We start from the raw sequence: 16,695 nt of genomic DNA, 5'->3' as shown, positions 1-16,695 counted from the left end.
ATACTAAATGAATACTTTTCGTCAATATTCACTCAAGAAAAATATAATATTGTGGAGGAGAATGCTGAGACCCAGGCTATTAGAATAGATGGCATTGAGGTGCGTAGGGAAGAAGTGTTGGCAATTCTGGACAAGGTGAAAATAGATAAGTCCCCGGGGCCGGAGGGATTTATCCTAGGATTCTCTGGGAAGCCAGGGAAGAGATTGCTGAGCCTTTGGCTTTGACTTTTAGGTCATCATTGGCTACAGGAATAGTGCCAGAGGACTGGAGGATAGCAAATGTGGTCCCTTTGTTCAAGAAGGGGAGTAGAGATAACCCCGGTAACTATAGGCCGGTGAGCCTAATGTCTGTGGTGGGTAAGGTCTTGGAGAGGATTATAAAAGATACGATTTATAATCATCTAGATAGAAATAATATGATTAGGGATAGTCAGCATGGTTTTGTGAAGGGTAGGTCATGCCTCACAAACCTTATCGAGTTCTTTGAGAAGGTGGCTGAACAGGTAGACGAGGGTAGAGCAGTTGATGTGGTGTATATGGATTTCAGTAAAGCGTTTGATAAGGTTCCCCACGGTCGGCTATTGCAGAAAATACGGAGGCTGGGGATTGAGGGTGATTTAGAGATGTGGATCAGAAATTGGCTAGTTGAAAGAAGACAGAGAGTGGTAGTTGATGGGAAGTGTTCAGAATGGAGTTCAGTTACGAGTGGCGTACCACAAGGATCTGTTCTGGGGCCGTTGCTGTTTGTCATTTTTATAAATGACCTAGAGGAGGGCGCAGAAGGATGGGTGAGTAAATTTGCAGACGACACTAAAGTCGTCGGAGTTGTAGACAGTGCGGAAGGATGTTGCAGGTTACAGAGGGACATAGATAAGCTGCAGACCTGGGCTGAGAGGTGGCAAATGGAGTTTAATGTGGAGAAGTGTGAGGTGATTCACTTTGGAAAGAATAACAGGAATGCGGAATATTTGGCTAATGGTAAAATTCTTGGTAGTGTGGATGAGCAGAGGGATCTCGGTGTCCATGTACATAGATCCCTGAAAGTTGCCACCCAGGTTGATAGGGTTGTGAAGAAGGCCTATGGTGTGTTGGCCTTTATTGGTAGAGGGATTGAGTTCCGGAGCCATGAGGTCATGTTGCAGTTGTACAAAACTCTAGTACGGCCGCATTTGGAGTATTGCGTACAGTTCTGGTCGCCTCATTATAGGAAGGACGTGGAAGCTTTGGAATGGGTGCAGAGGAGATTTACCAGGATGTTGCCTGGTATGGAGGGAAAATCTTATGAGGAAAGGCTGATGGACTTGAGGTTGTTTTCGTTAGAGAGAAGAAGGTTAAGAGGTGACTTAATAGAGGCATACAAAATGATCAGACGGTTAGATGGGGTGGACAGCGAGAGCCTTCTCCCGCGGATGGAGGTGGCTAGCACGAGGGGACATAGCCTTAAATTGAGGGGTAATAGATATAGGACAGAGGTCAGAGGTGGGTTTTTTACGCAAAGAGTGGTGAGGCCGTGGAATGCCCTACGTGCAACAGTAGTGAACTCGCCAACATTGAGGGCATTTAAAAATTTATTGGATAAGCATATGGATGATAAGGGCATAGTGTAGGTTAGATGGCCTTTAGTTTTTTTCCATGTCGGTGCAACATCGAGGGCCGAAGGGCCTGTACTGCGCTGTATCGTTCTATGTTCTATGTTCTAAGTAGGCTGACATTAACTCTGCAAGGAAGCAACTGTGAAAAGCCCCTCGTCGCCACACTCCGGCGCCTGTTCGGGTACACAGAGGGAGAATTCAGAATGTCCAATGTCACCTAACAGCACGTCTTTTGGGACTTGTGGGAGGAAACTGAAGCACCGGGAGGAAACCATGCAGACACAGGGAGAACATGCAGACTCTGCGCAGACAGTGACCCTAGCCGGGAATCGAAACCAGGTCCCTGGCGCTGTAAAGCAACAGTGTTAACCATAGTGTGACGGTGCCACTACATTAGATATATCTCTGCCCAATATTAATTTACTGCCCCCTTAAATGTCAGCCATCTCCTGGGGAATCCAGCCCTTTAATTGGGAACATTAGGAAAGAGACCATCTTTTTCGTCAGACTAATGAGTCAAGCTGAGGGACACTGCAGCCTGGGTGTGATTACTCACTCGGGCACTAGGACCTGGCCGGGTTAAACTTCGAAGCCTCGCCCATTAGAGACGTCTTCGCAACCGCGCCGCTCAATTTGAATGAAGATGGCGGCTGTTGAACTGGGTCTGTTATCGGGAAAAAGAGCCGAAGTTGCAAACGCAGGACCTACAGGTACGTCTTCCTGGTTTAGGGCCTTCACGCAGTGTTTAGAAACTCTCTCCCTCCAGAGTGGGCTCCATCGCTTCCTCCGGATTTCCGCATCCTTTCCCGCTGCCCATGAGACAAAGAAGCGTCTCTTTCCCAGCCGCCATCACACACTGCGCATGCTCCAACTACTCCCAGGCATTGGGCCTGCGCACTGCTATCCTGCGGTGTCGATCGGGGATATTCGCCACCGTGGCGAATGCCGGGTAATACACGCCCCATTGATCATCCCAATTAGTGAATAGTGATTTCTGTTTGCTGTGATGTGAAGATTGGGCGAGTGGGATAAAAATGATACATAAATCCAAGTAAGAGGGAAACATGTGGCATAGTGGTTAGACGTGGAACTAAGGCGCTGAGGACCTAAGGCGCATGATGGACTGGGGTTATGTTCATTGCTCTCTGTAGTTTCTGATGGTGTTGGGCTGAGTAGTTGCCACAGCAGGCTGTGATGCAGCCAGATAGGATGTTTTCCTATCATGTTGTCCTGCATCTGTAAAAATCGTAAGACTCAATGTCAACATGCTGGATTTCCATAGTTTCCTGAGGAAGTATAGGCGCTTTTTTTTTTAAGAATTAGAACAGTACAGCACAGAACAGGCCCTTCGGCCCTCAATGTTGTGCCGAGCAATGATCACCCTACTCAAGCCCACGTATCCACCCTATACCAGTAACCCAACAACCCCCATTAACATTATTTTTTTAGGACACTAAGGGCAATTTAGCCTGGCCAATCCACCTAACCCGCACATCTTTGGACTGTGGGAGGAAACCGAAGCACCCGGAGGAAACCCACGCACACATGGGGAGGACGTGCAGATTCCGCACAGACAGTGCCCCAGCCGGGAATCGAACCTGGGACCCTGGAGCTGTGAAGCATTGATGCTAACCACCATGCTACCATGCTGCCCATTTATGTGCTGTTATGCTTTCTTGGTCGTAGCGTTGATGTGGGAAGCCCTATGCATCTAATATTGGAAAATAGATATCTAATGAGAGGGATTTGTGTATCTAATTTGTGTATCCTTTTTAACGTGGCCAATTCACCTACTCTGCATGTCTTTGGGGCTGAGATCCATGCAGACACAGGGAGAACAATTTATGTATCCTTAATGAACATCGATATGCAGAGAGGCAGATGAAAATCCTTTAAACATCTCACTTGGAACAGAACTGTCTGAAACATCGAAACAGGAGCTTCAGGAAATCAAAGTACATAGAACATAGAACAGTACAGCACAGAACAGGCCCTTCGGCCCTCGATGTTGTGCCGAGCAATGATCACCCTACTCAAACCCACGTATCCACCCTAAACCCGTAAACCAACAACCCCCCCAACCTTACTTTTAAGGACACTACGGGCAATTTAGCATGCCAATTCACCTAACCCGCACATCTTTGGACTGTGGGAGGAAACCGGAGCACCCGGAGGAAACCCACGCACACACGGGGAGGACGTGCAGACTCCGCACAGACAGTGAACCAGCCGGGAATCGAACCTGGGACCCTGGAGCTGTGAAGCATTTATGCTAACCACCATGCTACCGTGCTGCCCCAAAGTACTGAGAAACAGCCAGCTGCCCAGTTGATGGAAGACATTCTTAAAATATAAATTATTGGATATTGGTTCAAATCCTAGCTTGGGTCACTATCTGTGCCCAGTCTGCACGTTCTACCCATGTCTGCATGGGTCTCCGGGTGCTCCGGTTTCCTCCCACAGTCCACAGGTTAGGTGAAATGGACACTCTGAATTCTCCCTCAGTGCACCTGAACAGTAACTTCATTGCAGTGCAAGCCTACTTGTGACACTAATAAAAAAAGACATTCACTCACTTGACTGAGCAACTCAGGTACCAGTCCTCAAGTCTGGTGCCAGACCTCACTGCTCCCTTGCCCTTATAACCTCCGAGCTCCTCTTGCTGTTGTTTCCCAGGACAATTGAGGGGCTGTTTAGCACAGGGCTAAATCGCTGGCTTTGAAAGAAGACCAAGGCAGGCCAGCAGCACAGTTCAATTCCCGTACCAGCCTCCCCGAACAGGCGTCGGAATGTGGCAAATAGGGGCTTTTCACAGTAACTTCATTGAAGCCTACTCGTGACAATAAGAGATTTTGATTTCATTTTAGGGCAGCAGGGTAGCATGGTGGTTAGCATAAATGCTTCACAGCTCCAGGGTCCCAGGTTTGATTCCCGGCTGGGTCACTGTCTGTGTGGAGTCTGCACCTCCTCCCCCTGTGTGCGTGGGTTTCCTCCGGGTGCTCCAGTTTCCTCCCACAGTCCAAAGATGTGCGGGTTAGGTGGACTGGCCATGCTAAATTGCCCGTAGTGTCCTAATAAAAGTAACGTTAACGGGGTTGTTGGGTTACGGGTATAGGGTGGAAATGTGGGTTTGAGTAGGGTGATCTTTGTAAGGTCCGGTGCAGATTCGATGGGCCGAATGGCCTCCTTCTGCACTGTAAATGCAATGATTCTATGCATCAATGTCCACTCTCCTACATTACTCTGTCTGATAGAGTTCAGAGGCTCAGAAGAGGAAAGAAATGAGGACATGAATCTGAATTCAGAAATTGAGTTAAAGAAACATGATAAACTGAAGGATTTAAGTCACAGTATTTGATTGCAATTAATATATTAATTTTGTCTGACACTTATGCAGAATGGAAGCAAATTATGTTAGTTGTTTCATATCGTTCTTCTTTTCTATGATTTCGACACATCATCTTTCTTTTTTCTTACATTTAAATGGTGGAGCATGCTACCCAGAATTCCCTCCATGAGCGAATACAGATATTTTAGTTTATTAACAACTCCATATTACAAAAGAACACAGCTGAATACAAAACAATCAGCAATACAGTAAAACATCCACAATATACCAAAACTGGACATTCTGAATTCTCTCTCAGTGAACCAGAACGGGGGCCGGAATGTGGCGACTCAGGGATTTTCACAGTAACTACATTGCAGTTAATGTAAGCCTACTTGTGACAATAAAGATTATTGTTATGAAACAGAAACCAATGAATAATTAACAAGAAAACAAAACCACCAGATTTCACGCCAGCACACGCCCACCACCACATCAGCAGAAAGGCTCCCAAACGAGCAGCACAGACCACTGGTAAAGGACACACTGATATGGGGCACGGCGGAACAGAGAGAGAGAGGGAAAGTGCACCCCTCCCAAGAGGGAGCGCAGTTCAACCCAGAAACAGTTGTGTGTGTGAGTGCATCCCATCTTAATCAAAAAGACTGGAATGCGCAGGTACAGAAAGGCTGAGCAGACCAATTAAGAGCAGGGTTCAGTTAGGATGGGCATTGGATGCAGAAGCAATTTGGGCTGGAGTGGAGATGGTGGAGATGCTGCTGGGTTTAACCCATCGGACTGGGACTTAGGAGAACGAACAGGCCATTCGGCCCTCCAAGCCTGTTCCACCATTCAATATAATCAGGGCTGATCTGGTTGTGGTCTCAGTTCACTTTGCCTGTCTGCACCACCCACCTGCACCCAGAACCATTGACTCCCTTGTCTATCAAAAATCTGTCCAACTCTACCCCAGCCTCCACTGTTCTCTGCGGAAGTGAATTCCACAGACTAATGAACATCGGAAACAAAAAAATTATCCTCATTTAAGCCTTCACATTCTCCCCATCTCTCATTCTTAAAGTGTGTCGCCTCGTTCTAGTCTTTCCCACGGTCCAAAACCGTCCTCATTTTTTTTCCTCCTCTGAGCCTCTGAACTCCATCAGAGTAATGTAGGAGAGTGGACACTGATTGTCCTGGGAAAGGTGTGTAATCGGCGGGGCTTCGTTGTCTATTCCCGGCCTGGTCCTATTGCCCGAAAAAGCATCGTTCTGGCAACAAGTTAAACAAATTCACCCATCCCCAGGCTGCAGTCGGGAAGAGTGCATGAAGCCATGTATATATTCAGGGTGAGAGGTTGCAGCCTCTGTATAGTTTCCTGAAGGGTCTGGTCCTCAACTTTGGTTACACTTGAGCCCCAGGCTCCTAGTCTTTGGCTGTCCAGTGTGGAGGAGGCTGGGTAAATCAGAAGTACTTCTCCTGGACCTGTTCTTGGATCTGGTTAACACAGAAATTTGTTGAACCTCAATGAGCAGTTTCTCTGGAGGTTGGGCCCTGTCAGACTGCCTTACAACGTTTCATTGAAAGGGAGCAGTGGTGTCCACTGGTACGCTTGCTACCTTCCACAACTGGTGGGAAACTCGATACAGAGCAACTCCAAAACACTGGAAGCAACATTCTGATTTAGTTAGGGAGCTTCCCTTTGATTTTGTTGCTAATTTTGTCTTCTTTCAGTTTGTTTGGGCCACTTATTTGGGGTAACAAGCGATAAAAGATTAGTCCACAGAAACTGGAATTGTCTATTCTGAATTTCTATTGCTATACAGTGATGATGTTTGTAAACTTCTTTTACAGGGTATTAGGAGAGAAAAGTTTGCAAGTGGAAACTCAAATAAAACGTCACAGAGATGTAACAGAATCATTCGCGACATCAAAATCTGAATAAATTCGGAGAATGTGGAAGGAGAAATGTTTCTCTGTTCTGTTTGTGGGAAAAGATTTCAAACATCAGTGTGATTGGAAAGCACCGAGATAACCACACACCCGAATGAGAGTGTTCCAGTGAACTGACTGGAAACATCTGTGTGACTGGAAAAGCACCGAGACCCACACAACACACACCCGAGTGAGAGTGTTCCAGTAATCTGACTGTGGAAACAGCTTTAACCAGTTACACAGTCTGAAAAAAATAAAAACATTCACCGCGGGGAGAAACCGTACACATGTTGTGTGTGTGGATCAGGCTTCAACTGATCATCCAACCTGGAGAGACACAACAAATCCAGCACCATGGAGAAACCATGGAAGTGTGAGGACTGTGGGAAGGGATTCAATTATCCATCCCTGCTTGAAAATCATCGACGCAGTCACACTGGGGAGAGGCCATTCGGCTGCTCCGTATGTGGGAAGGGATTCATTCAGACCTCCCACCTGCTGACACACCAGCAAGTTCACATTGACGAGAGGCTCTTTAACCCCTCAGGCTGTGATAACAACTCTAAAATCTCCGAGGACCTGGTCAAGCACCAGGTGGTTCCCACCGAGAGACAGTTCAGTTGCTCTCACTGTGCGAAGCGGTTCATACGATCATAGACACACATCGAACATGGACGTACTCACACTGGGGAGAGGCCATTCACCTGCTCTGTGTGTGGGAAAGGATTCACTCAATCAGCCTACCTCACTACACACCGACTAGTTCACACGGATAACAGACCTTTCAAATGTACTGAATGTGAGAAGAGTTATAAAACCACAAGTGAATTGCTGATACACCAGAGAGTCCACACTGGGGAGAGGCCATTCACCTGCTCTAAATGTGGGAAGGGATTCTCACGATCATCCCACCTTGCTAAACACCAACTGGTTCACACGGATAAAAGACTTTTCAAATGTTCTGAATGTGAGAAGATTTACAAAACCTCAACTGATCTGCTGACACACCAGCGAGTTCACAATGAGGAGAGGCCATTCAGGTGCACTGTGTGTGGGAACGGTCCACTCTGTCGTCCAGCCTCCAGAAACACCAGCGAGTTCACACTGGGGAGAGGTCATTCACCTGCTCCACGTGTGGGAAGGGATTTATTCATCCATCCAATCTTCTGACACACCAGCGAGTTCACACTGGGGAGAGGCCGTTTCTTTGCTCTGACTGTGGGAAGACATTCATCCACTCATCCCACCTCTTGAGACACCAGAGAGTTCACAAGGAACAACTGGAATTGGATTCTGTTGTTAATGCTGCTGTTAATCACATCCAGGACTGAACCATGTTCATTCTGACAGTTGGAGAATGTTCATGCTGATGTTAATCATCCCACAACTTGCTGCAGTTTAATATTCTGATATGTGTCAAATGAATTTATGTTTTTTCAGCCACACAGCAGGGACAGTAATTTCTCCAGGATAGGAGGAAACTAACTGGTGTCCTGTTCCCGACTGCCCCATTTTAGGGTCTCTTCTCCTTTTTAATCCAGTTCTCATCCCTTCAGTTACTCCCATGGACAGGTCCGAGCTCCCCATACCTTCCAGAGTGTTTCCTAACCCTCGGATCCAGGGAAGGTATCGGGAACACTCCCAGGATCACAAACACAAGAGCCAGTCTTTAGGACTGAGAGCCAGTGTTTTGGACTGATGTACTGAATCTCATCATTAAGGGTGGGATGTTTGCAAAGCCTCCTCTTCCTGTGGTTACACTTTGGGCTGAAATTAATGAAGCCACAGATCTCTGTTTGGGAAGTGGATCATTGTAAACAGGAGTTTATGGTTACATTGTGCAGGAAGAGAACAGAAACCAAAACCGCACAAGAGGCTGAGTTGTTGCTGATTTTAGTGAACTCCTTTCCCAGGATATTCTAAACTAACTGGTCTGTAATTGCTGGAACTGTCCTTTTTGAACAAGTGCATAACATTTGTAATTCTCCAGTCCTCTGGCACCCCCAGGAATGGCTGGGAGATTATTGCCAGCACTCCTGTAATTTACATTCTCACTTCAACACGTCCTCAATTTTGAACCGATCTAGGGACAGGGTTTCCTAATCTGTCTCCATGGCCTGGGTAGTGTTCTAACCCTACAGGAGGCCCAGGGATCTGCAACCTCAGAGCCCCTGTAGCCTCACCTGAGTATTATTTACCAAGGTGAGGGGAGTAGGAGCTGCCCCACCTTTTCCTCGGACTGCTGGAACATAAATATCCCGACCCAGGTGTGGGTAGACGCCGGAGACCCCTTTGGTGAGTAGAAGATATAAATAGTAAGAGGAATAAATCGAAACTTTTCTACAGTCATCGCTTCCGAGTGCTCGCTTGCCTGAGACTTTATAGATAGCTGGTGAAGACAGTGAGTTTAGTTTGATTTTCAACAAGGTGACTCGATCTTTAAAAGCTCCTTCTTCATGAGTATGAGGGGGTGAGAAAAATATCAGCCATGATTCAATGGCGGAGCAGACTCGATGGGCCGAGTGGCCTAATTTTGCTCCTCTGTGTTATGTCTTGTGATCATTGATGATTTCAAAGTAATACCTGTTTCTGTAGAACATTTAAACCTGTTGTCTTTATTTTCGAAAGGATTTATCTTATGGATGTTGTTAGGAAAGTTATCCAGGGTTAGCTATAGAGTACTGTATTCTTTTGGTGGGGTGGTCAGGATTGGTAGTTGATGAATTGTTTACTGTTTGTTTATAAAATGTTAACTGGATTCATAGAATAAACATTGTTTTGTTTTAAACACACTAGCTCTCTGTTGCATCACACCTGCAAAGTGGTCCCTTGTGCTCCCCATAACCACAATCTATTTAAAGTTGTGGGTCAGGTGAACTCCATGATGCACTTTGGGGTTCTCTAAACCCTGGCCCAGAATAGGCTGGATTCTCCGATCGGCAGAATCGCGTTCGGCGATCGGCCGAACATTCCATTTTGATGCTGGTATCAGAGGGTGCACCGTTTTTCCGATACTCCGCCCCCTAAAACGGTATTCTCGAGGAGTACGCCACATGGCGTATGGACGGTCCCCGGACATCACCTGGGACCCTCCCCAATGCTCCAGCCCCAATTGGCCATGATGTGGGACATGGGGACTTTGAGGCGACTCTTGGGACAGACACATGGACAGCAGTAAATTGAAGGGGTGTAGGTTAGGTTGATATTACATTAGGATAAATGGGTGGCACAACATTGTGGGTCAAAGGGCCTGTACTGTGCTGTATTGTTCTGTGTTCTATGTGTCCTCAAAACTTTCAGGGACCTTGCGTGGTGGCTGCGGACTGTGTCCAGCGCTGTCACTGTCGGGGGGTTGGGGAGCCATTCCGCTGGCAGGGGAGGCTTCGGCTGAGGCTGGGGGGATGGTCTGGGGTTGGCGAGGGGGGTTACAGGGGAGCAGATTTTGGCAAACCGGGTCCGCACGCGGCCAGTACCATGCTTTCCGGCACGGCCGTCGCAGGTCACAGCTCTGCGCATGCACGGCCATTGACCCAGCCGTTCTGCAGCGTAACCACAGGTAGAGCCGGCGGCTTTACGCGGAGTGGCTGCTGACCCCCCCACCGGGCAGAGGATCGATGTGGGGGCGCTGCCGGCTTTTGGTTGTAGCGGATCCTGCGGACAGAGAATCCAGCCCATAATCGTTCATCACCAGAAAATGCTGGACATATTCGCTGCTCTTATATGCTGTGTCTCACTTAATATCGACGTCGTGAACATAGAACATACAGTGCAGAAGGAGGCCATTTGGCCCATCGAGTCAGCACCGACCCACTTAAGCCCTCACTTCCACCCTATCCCCATAACCCAATAACCCCTCCTAACCTTTTTGATCACGAAGGGCAATTTAGCATGGCCAATCCATCGAAACTGCACATCTTTGGACTGTGGGAGGAAATCGGAGCACCCGGAGGAAACCCACGCACACATGGGGAGAACGTGCAGAATCCGCACAGACAATGACCCAGCTGGGAATCGAACCTGGGACCCTGGAGCTGTGAAGCAATTGTGCTAACCACTATGCTACTGTGATGCCCTGTGTGCCTTTTCAACCACCTCATCTACCTCTCCTGTTACTTTCAGAGATATGTGAGCCTGCACTTCAATCTCCCTCTGTGCCTCTACTCTTCTCACTCATACCAGTAATACTATTTCTCTTTGCCTTGTTTGTCCGCCCCAAATGTATTTATTACTTCACAATGTTGCAGATTAATCCCCATTTGTTACTTGTCTTACCACCTGATCACTCGGCTGAAATTTTCCTGCCGGTTAAAGCTTTCTTCCTCCCAATCACAAGACTTAAACATGTCCCCTATGTCAAAGTTTAAATCATTGATGTATATCACACAAAGCATGGAATCTTATCCTGAGAAATACTCTTCTTTGCTTCCTGTTGCTGCAGCTGATGACATTTCCTGCACGCGTGATTGTCCAGCCTATGAGAAAGATGCTGCTTTCACCACTGGGAACTGGATGCGCATTCCATGGGACTGGGATTCCCTGCTGTGCCTTTGTTTATCTGATTATTAACTGACTGAACCAAAATCAATTTCATATTAAAATAAATAAATGTTTATCAGCTACTCACCAATCAGCTTCTTCCATTGTGCTGAAGTCACCTTGTTTTATAGAATTAACTGAAATGATTATTATCTAAACACCTCAGAATTTAATTGACTGAGAAATTGAGATTTCCAACTGTTGCAATCCTTTGTTCGTTAGTGTTATCTATCCCCTAGATTTGATTAACTGAACAATGAATGTAACTATATGATAAATTATGAATTTATTTTAAGATTTACATTAGTTGATTAATATGTCCTTACTTTATAGTTGATTAATGTAGTGACCAGAACTGTACTCAGTACTCTTGATGTGCTGTATGTTTTATCAAATTGAAACATAATCTCCCTGTTCTTTCATTCTAGGCCTCAGACAAGAAAGAAAAATGTCCCAAATGCCTCTTGGCCACCTGATCTACCTGTCCAGCCACCTTCAGGAATCTGTGGTTTTTGAATCCAAGGTCACTGTTCCTGTATAATTCTCAGCATCATTCCTTTTATTCTTCATTCCCTTCTCTTCTTTACCCTCCAAATTCTTGATGTCACACTACTGCAGATTGAATTCCATTTTCCATTTTTCTGTCCGTCTGACCCAGTCCATTGATATCTTCCTGCTGTCCATGGATTTATTCTGCATAATAGTCACAAGTAGGCTGACATTAATGCTGCCACACTGTGGTGCCTGTTCGGCTACACTAAGGGAGAAGCACGTCTTTCAGGATTTGTAAGAGGAAACCGGAGCACCCGGAGGAAACCCACGCATTGTGAAACACATGAAAAACGTCTGTACCTTCTACCAACTTCTTAATCGTTGCTCCTACATTTAACTCAGAATCATTGATATATACCACAAAACTGTGGAATCCCACATGAAATAGGCATCCAAATAAATGTAACTTCTGCATGTGATTGACAGCAGCAGAATCCAAACCCTGATGCCGCTTGTGAACTTGCTGGTGTCTGAGCAGGTTGTTTGACTGAGCAAATGCCTTCCCACATGCAGGGCAGTTCAGTGTGAATCCGCTCGTGTTTCATCAGATTCTGTTTACTTTTAAATCCCTTCTCACAGTGCGAACATTTAAACGGTCTCTGATCAGTGTAAACAAGTTGGTGTGCAGTCAGTCAGGTGGGATGACTGAGTGAATTTCTTGTCACACACGGAGCAAGTGTATGGTCTCTGCCCAGTGTGAATCTGCTGGTGTATCAGAAGGTTGGATCAGTCAATATATTCCTTCCCACACACAGTGGAGGTGAACGGTCTCTCCCCGGTGTGAACTTGATGGTGTGTCAGAGGTGAGCTAATCGAGTGAATCCCTTCTCACAGATCGAGCAGATGACTAGCCTCTCCCCAATGTGAGTGTATTGGTGTTTCAGGAGATCCTTTTTGCTTTTCAAAGTTTTCTCACAGTCATAACAATTAAAAGGTCTCTGATCAGTGTGAACAAATTGGTGAGTCAGAAGATAGGTGAACAAGTCAATCTCTTCCCACACACGGAGCAGGTGAATGGCCTCTCCCCAGTGAGTACGATGATGTATCAGTAAATCTTTTCTGCTTTTAAAGTTCTTCTCACATTCAGCACATTTAAACGGTCTCTGGTCAGAGTGGACCTGATGGTGAGTCCGGAGGTTGGATAAAGCATTAAATCCCTTCCCACAATCCAGACAGGTGAATGGCCTCTCAGCGGTGTGAACATGCTGGTGTGTAGAGGTTGGATGACTGAGTGAATCCTCTCCCACACACAGAGCAGGTGAATGGCCTCTCCCCAGTGTGACTGTCAATGAGTTTCCACTTCAGATGGATAATTGAAACCCTTCCCACAGTCCCCACATTTCCACGGTTTCTCCTTGGTGCCGGTGTTCTTATGTCTCCAGGTTGGACGATGAGTTAAAGCCTCGTCCACACACACGGCCTGAGTCCGATCTCTTCCTGATGTACATGGTGCAATATTTTTTCAGACTCTGTGACTGGTTAAAGCTCTTTGCACAGTCAGTGTGTATGTGCCTCAGTGCTTTTCCCGTCACACTGATGTTTGCAATCTTTTCTCTCAGACAGGACAAACATTTCTCCTTCCACATTGAAAGGCTGATGATTTTCAACTCCTGATGAATCGATAGACTGTTAGGACTTGACATGATGTTTGGTTTGAATTTCCCATCTGCAATCCAAATATTCTGCAAAAGAAGTTTACATTGAATTACTTAGATTCTACAATGCACAAACAGGCCAGTTGGTCCAACTGTTCTGCTGCTGATTATACTCGACACACATCTCCTTCCATCCCATCCATCTCATCTCAGCCTGTCAGCTGATCTTTCCACTCCCTTTTCTCATGTGCTTGTCCCATTTCATTTTGGAAACTTCCCAGCACTTTCCTCAACTCCTTCCCTGGTAACAAGTTGCACATTCTAATCCAGTGAATGAAGAAATGTGTCCATATCTCCCTCTTGGATTTATTAGTAACTCTCTTGTATTTATGACCTAGTTTATAATAGTAATAATATTCATTATTGTCACAAGTAGGCTTATGCAATGAAGTTACTGTGAAAAGCCCCCAGTTGCCACATTCCGGAGTCAGTTCAGGTTCACAGAGGGACAATTCAGAATGCCCAATTCACCGAACCAGCACATCTTTCAGGATTTGTGGGAGGAAACCCGAGCACCCAGAGGAAACCCACGCAGACACGGGGAGAACACGCAGATCTCAGCACAGACAGTGACCCAAGCGGGAATTGAATCTGGCATCCTCTCACTGTGAAGCAACAGTGCTTGTCAGCCTCCTCAGTGTCAAGCGTGAAACCGGTAAATCCCGCACCGTTTCTCAGTGCTAACCACTGTGCTACCTATGTTTATTCCTGGCTCCCAGTTTTCGACTTCTTTACAAGTGGCAGCATCCTCCCCACCTCTCCCCTGTCCAACCCACAGGTCATTTTAAAGACTTGTATCAGGTCACAATTGAGTCACTTGATTTCTCAAGAAAATAAGTCCCAATCTGTTTAATTTTTGCCCGATAGCTGTAATCTCTGTTTGCAAAAATCATCACTTTGCATCCAGGTTAGAAATTGAGGAAACGAAACTTTCTTTGTTTGAGTTGGCGCGTGCGCTTGCGCGGTTGCTTCTTCTGTGAAGATCGGGCCTCCCGAGAGCCCCGCCCTCATTCATTGATTGGTTGGAGGACCAGCCACTCCTATTCGGTCCTCCAACCAATCCCCTTCTCCTCCTCTTGTTCCGGAGCAGCCGTCAATCATTGCCCGGGCATTGTGAAGTGTCAGGTGAAAGGTCAGTGTCGGGGGCGGGGTTTACAAATCCTGAGGGCGGCCTCAGAGCCGAATGTGAAACAATGTTATTATTGATCAATCAGCGAGTCAGCCTGAGCCTGTGGCTGTTCTTACCATCTGCAACCGTCACAATGCCGGGGTGATTGACGGGCAGCTCCGGACCAATAGGAAGAGGAGGGGCGGGACTCCAGGACCCACCCAGCCGCTGATCCTCCAGCCAATCGGAGTGAATGGGGGCGGGGCCTGCTGTGATTGAAGCATGCGCAGTGTGGGTAATGGCGACCGGGAAGAGCTTTGTCTTCAGATCGGAAATTGGTATGAGGCGTTTAACAATATGGAGGGAGCGAGAAATCGCGGGAATGGGCGGAAACGTTGTATAAAACTGTTGAAATCGCAAACTTCGGAAAGTTTTACGGGACCCTGTTTGTACCGAGCGGGGCTGCAGCTTCTTATTTTCGGCTCGAGTTAACGGCTGCCATCTTTATTGGATGTGCATCAGGGCGCATGCGCGTTTCTCATCTTTGTCGGGGCGATGTTTCAATGAGTGGGAGGGGCTTGTTCCCCATTGTTCAGAATGTGGAGATGCCGCCTTGGACTGGGCTGGGCTCAGGGAGAAGTCTGACAACAACAGGTTTATTTGGTATCACGAGTTTTCAGAGTGTAGCTTCTTAATCAGGTGAACGAAGAGGAAGGTTACACAAACACAGCCAATGATAAAAGATGACACTTTGAATGCGAGTCTTTGCAGATAATTAAGTCTTTACGGGTCCAGACGGTGCAACTGGAGATAGGGTTAATCACGGCTTAAAGAGGTGTGAATTGTCTCAAGCCAGGACAGTTGCAACAGATTATTTATATTATTTACAGTTTGTAATAAAGTAAATGCGTTATTATTTCTTGTCTTGTAATATAAAACTGTTGCTATATTGTAGATTTCCAGTCATCTCTTCCCTCAGAGAGTTGTTAGTCTTTGGATTTCTCTTCCACAGGGACCAGTTGTATCTGGGGGTCATTGAATATATTGAAGCACAGGTTTGACAGACATTCTATTGACAAAGGAGTTCAGGGTTATGGGGAACAGGTAGGAAAATAGAGTGAAAGCTGAGATGAGGAGGGATTTCTTCACTCGAGGATAAGGTGATGCTTTGGAATTCTCTTCCTTAGAGGAATGTGGAGCATCAGTCATCGAGTATGTTCAAGACAAATATTGATAGGTTTCTAGATATTGAATGTATTAAGGGATATGGGGAATGTGTGGGAAAATGGTGATGATGCAGATCGGCCAAGGATCTCATTGAATGGTTTAGCAGACTCAGTGGACCCAATGGCCTACTCTTGCTGCTATTATAATCCCTGTGTCCTGGTCAGGAAGCAGTGAGCTGAGCTTGGATCTGTCAATCAACATGAATCAGCACCTTCAGGAGAATTGGGAGGGTGAATATTATGTACAGCAGAGTGAGAATGGAGGGAGATTGTGTGGGATGGAGATGTACAGATTTTGGAGAACGAGAGAGGAAATAATGTTCCATCGGAACTAGAGTTGTCTGTTCTGAATTTCTATCCTAATTGATGACTTTCGTAAATTGTTTTTAAAGGATGTTGGAAGAGAATAAATTATAGACAGAAATGTCAAACATCACGTCTACATGAAATGAAAATCGCTTATTGTCACGAGTAGGCTTCAATTAAGTTACTGTGAAAAGCCCCTAGTCGCCGCGTTCCGGCGCCTGTTCGGGGAGGCTGGTACGGGAATTGAACAGTGCTGCTGGCCTGCCTTGGTCTGCTTTCAAAGCCAGCGATTTAGCCCAGTGTGCTAAACCTGTGACAAACTCACTTGATTCCTTCTGACTTGAATATCATCGGGCTCTGAATATCATCGGCGAGAAGGAGAAATGTATGTCCAATCTGTCCGCTTGAAAAGATTTTAAATGTGACTGGAAAATCACCGAGACCCACACAACACTCACCC

Source organism: Scyliorhinus canicula, unplaced genomic scaffold (genome assembly GCF_902713615.1).
Source record: "Scyliorhinus canicula unplaced genomic scaffold, sScyCan1.1, whole genome shotgun sequence".
Classification (NCBI taxonomy): domain Eukaryota; kingdom Metazoa; phylum Chordata; class Chondrichthyes; order Carcharhiniformes; family Scyliorhinidae; genus Scyliorhinus; species Scyliorhinus canicula.
Note: the sequence above shows the minus strand (reverse complement) of the source record.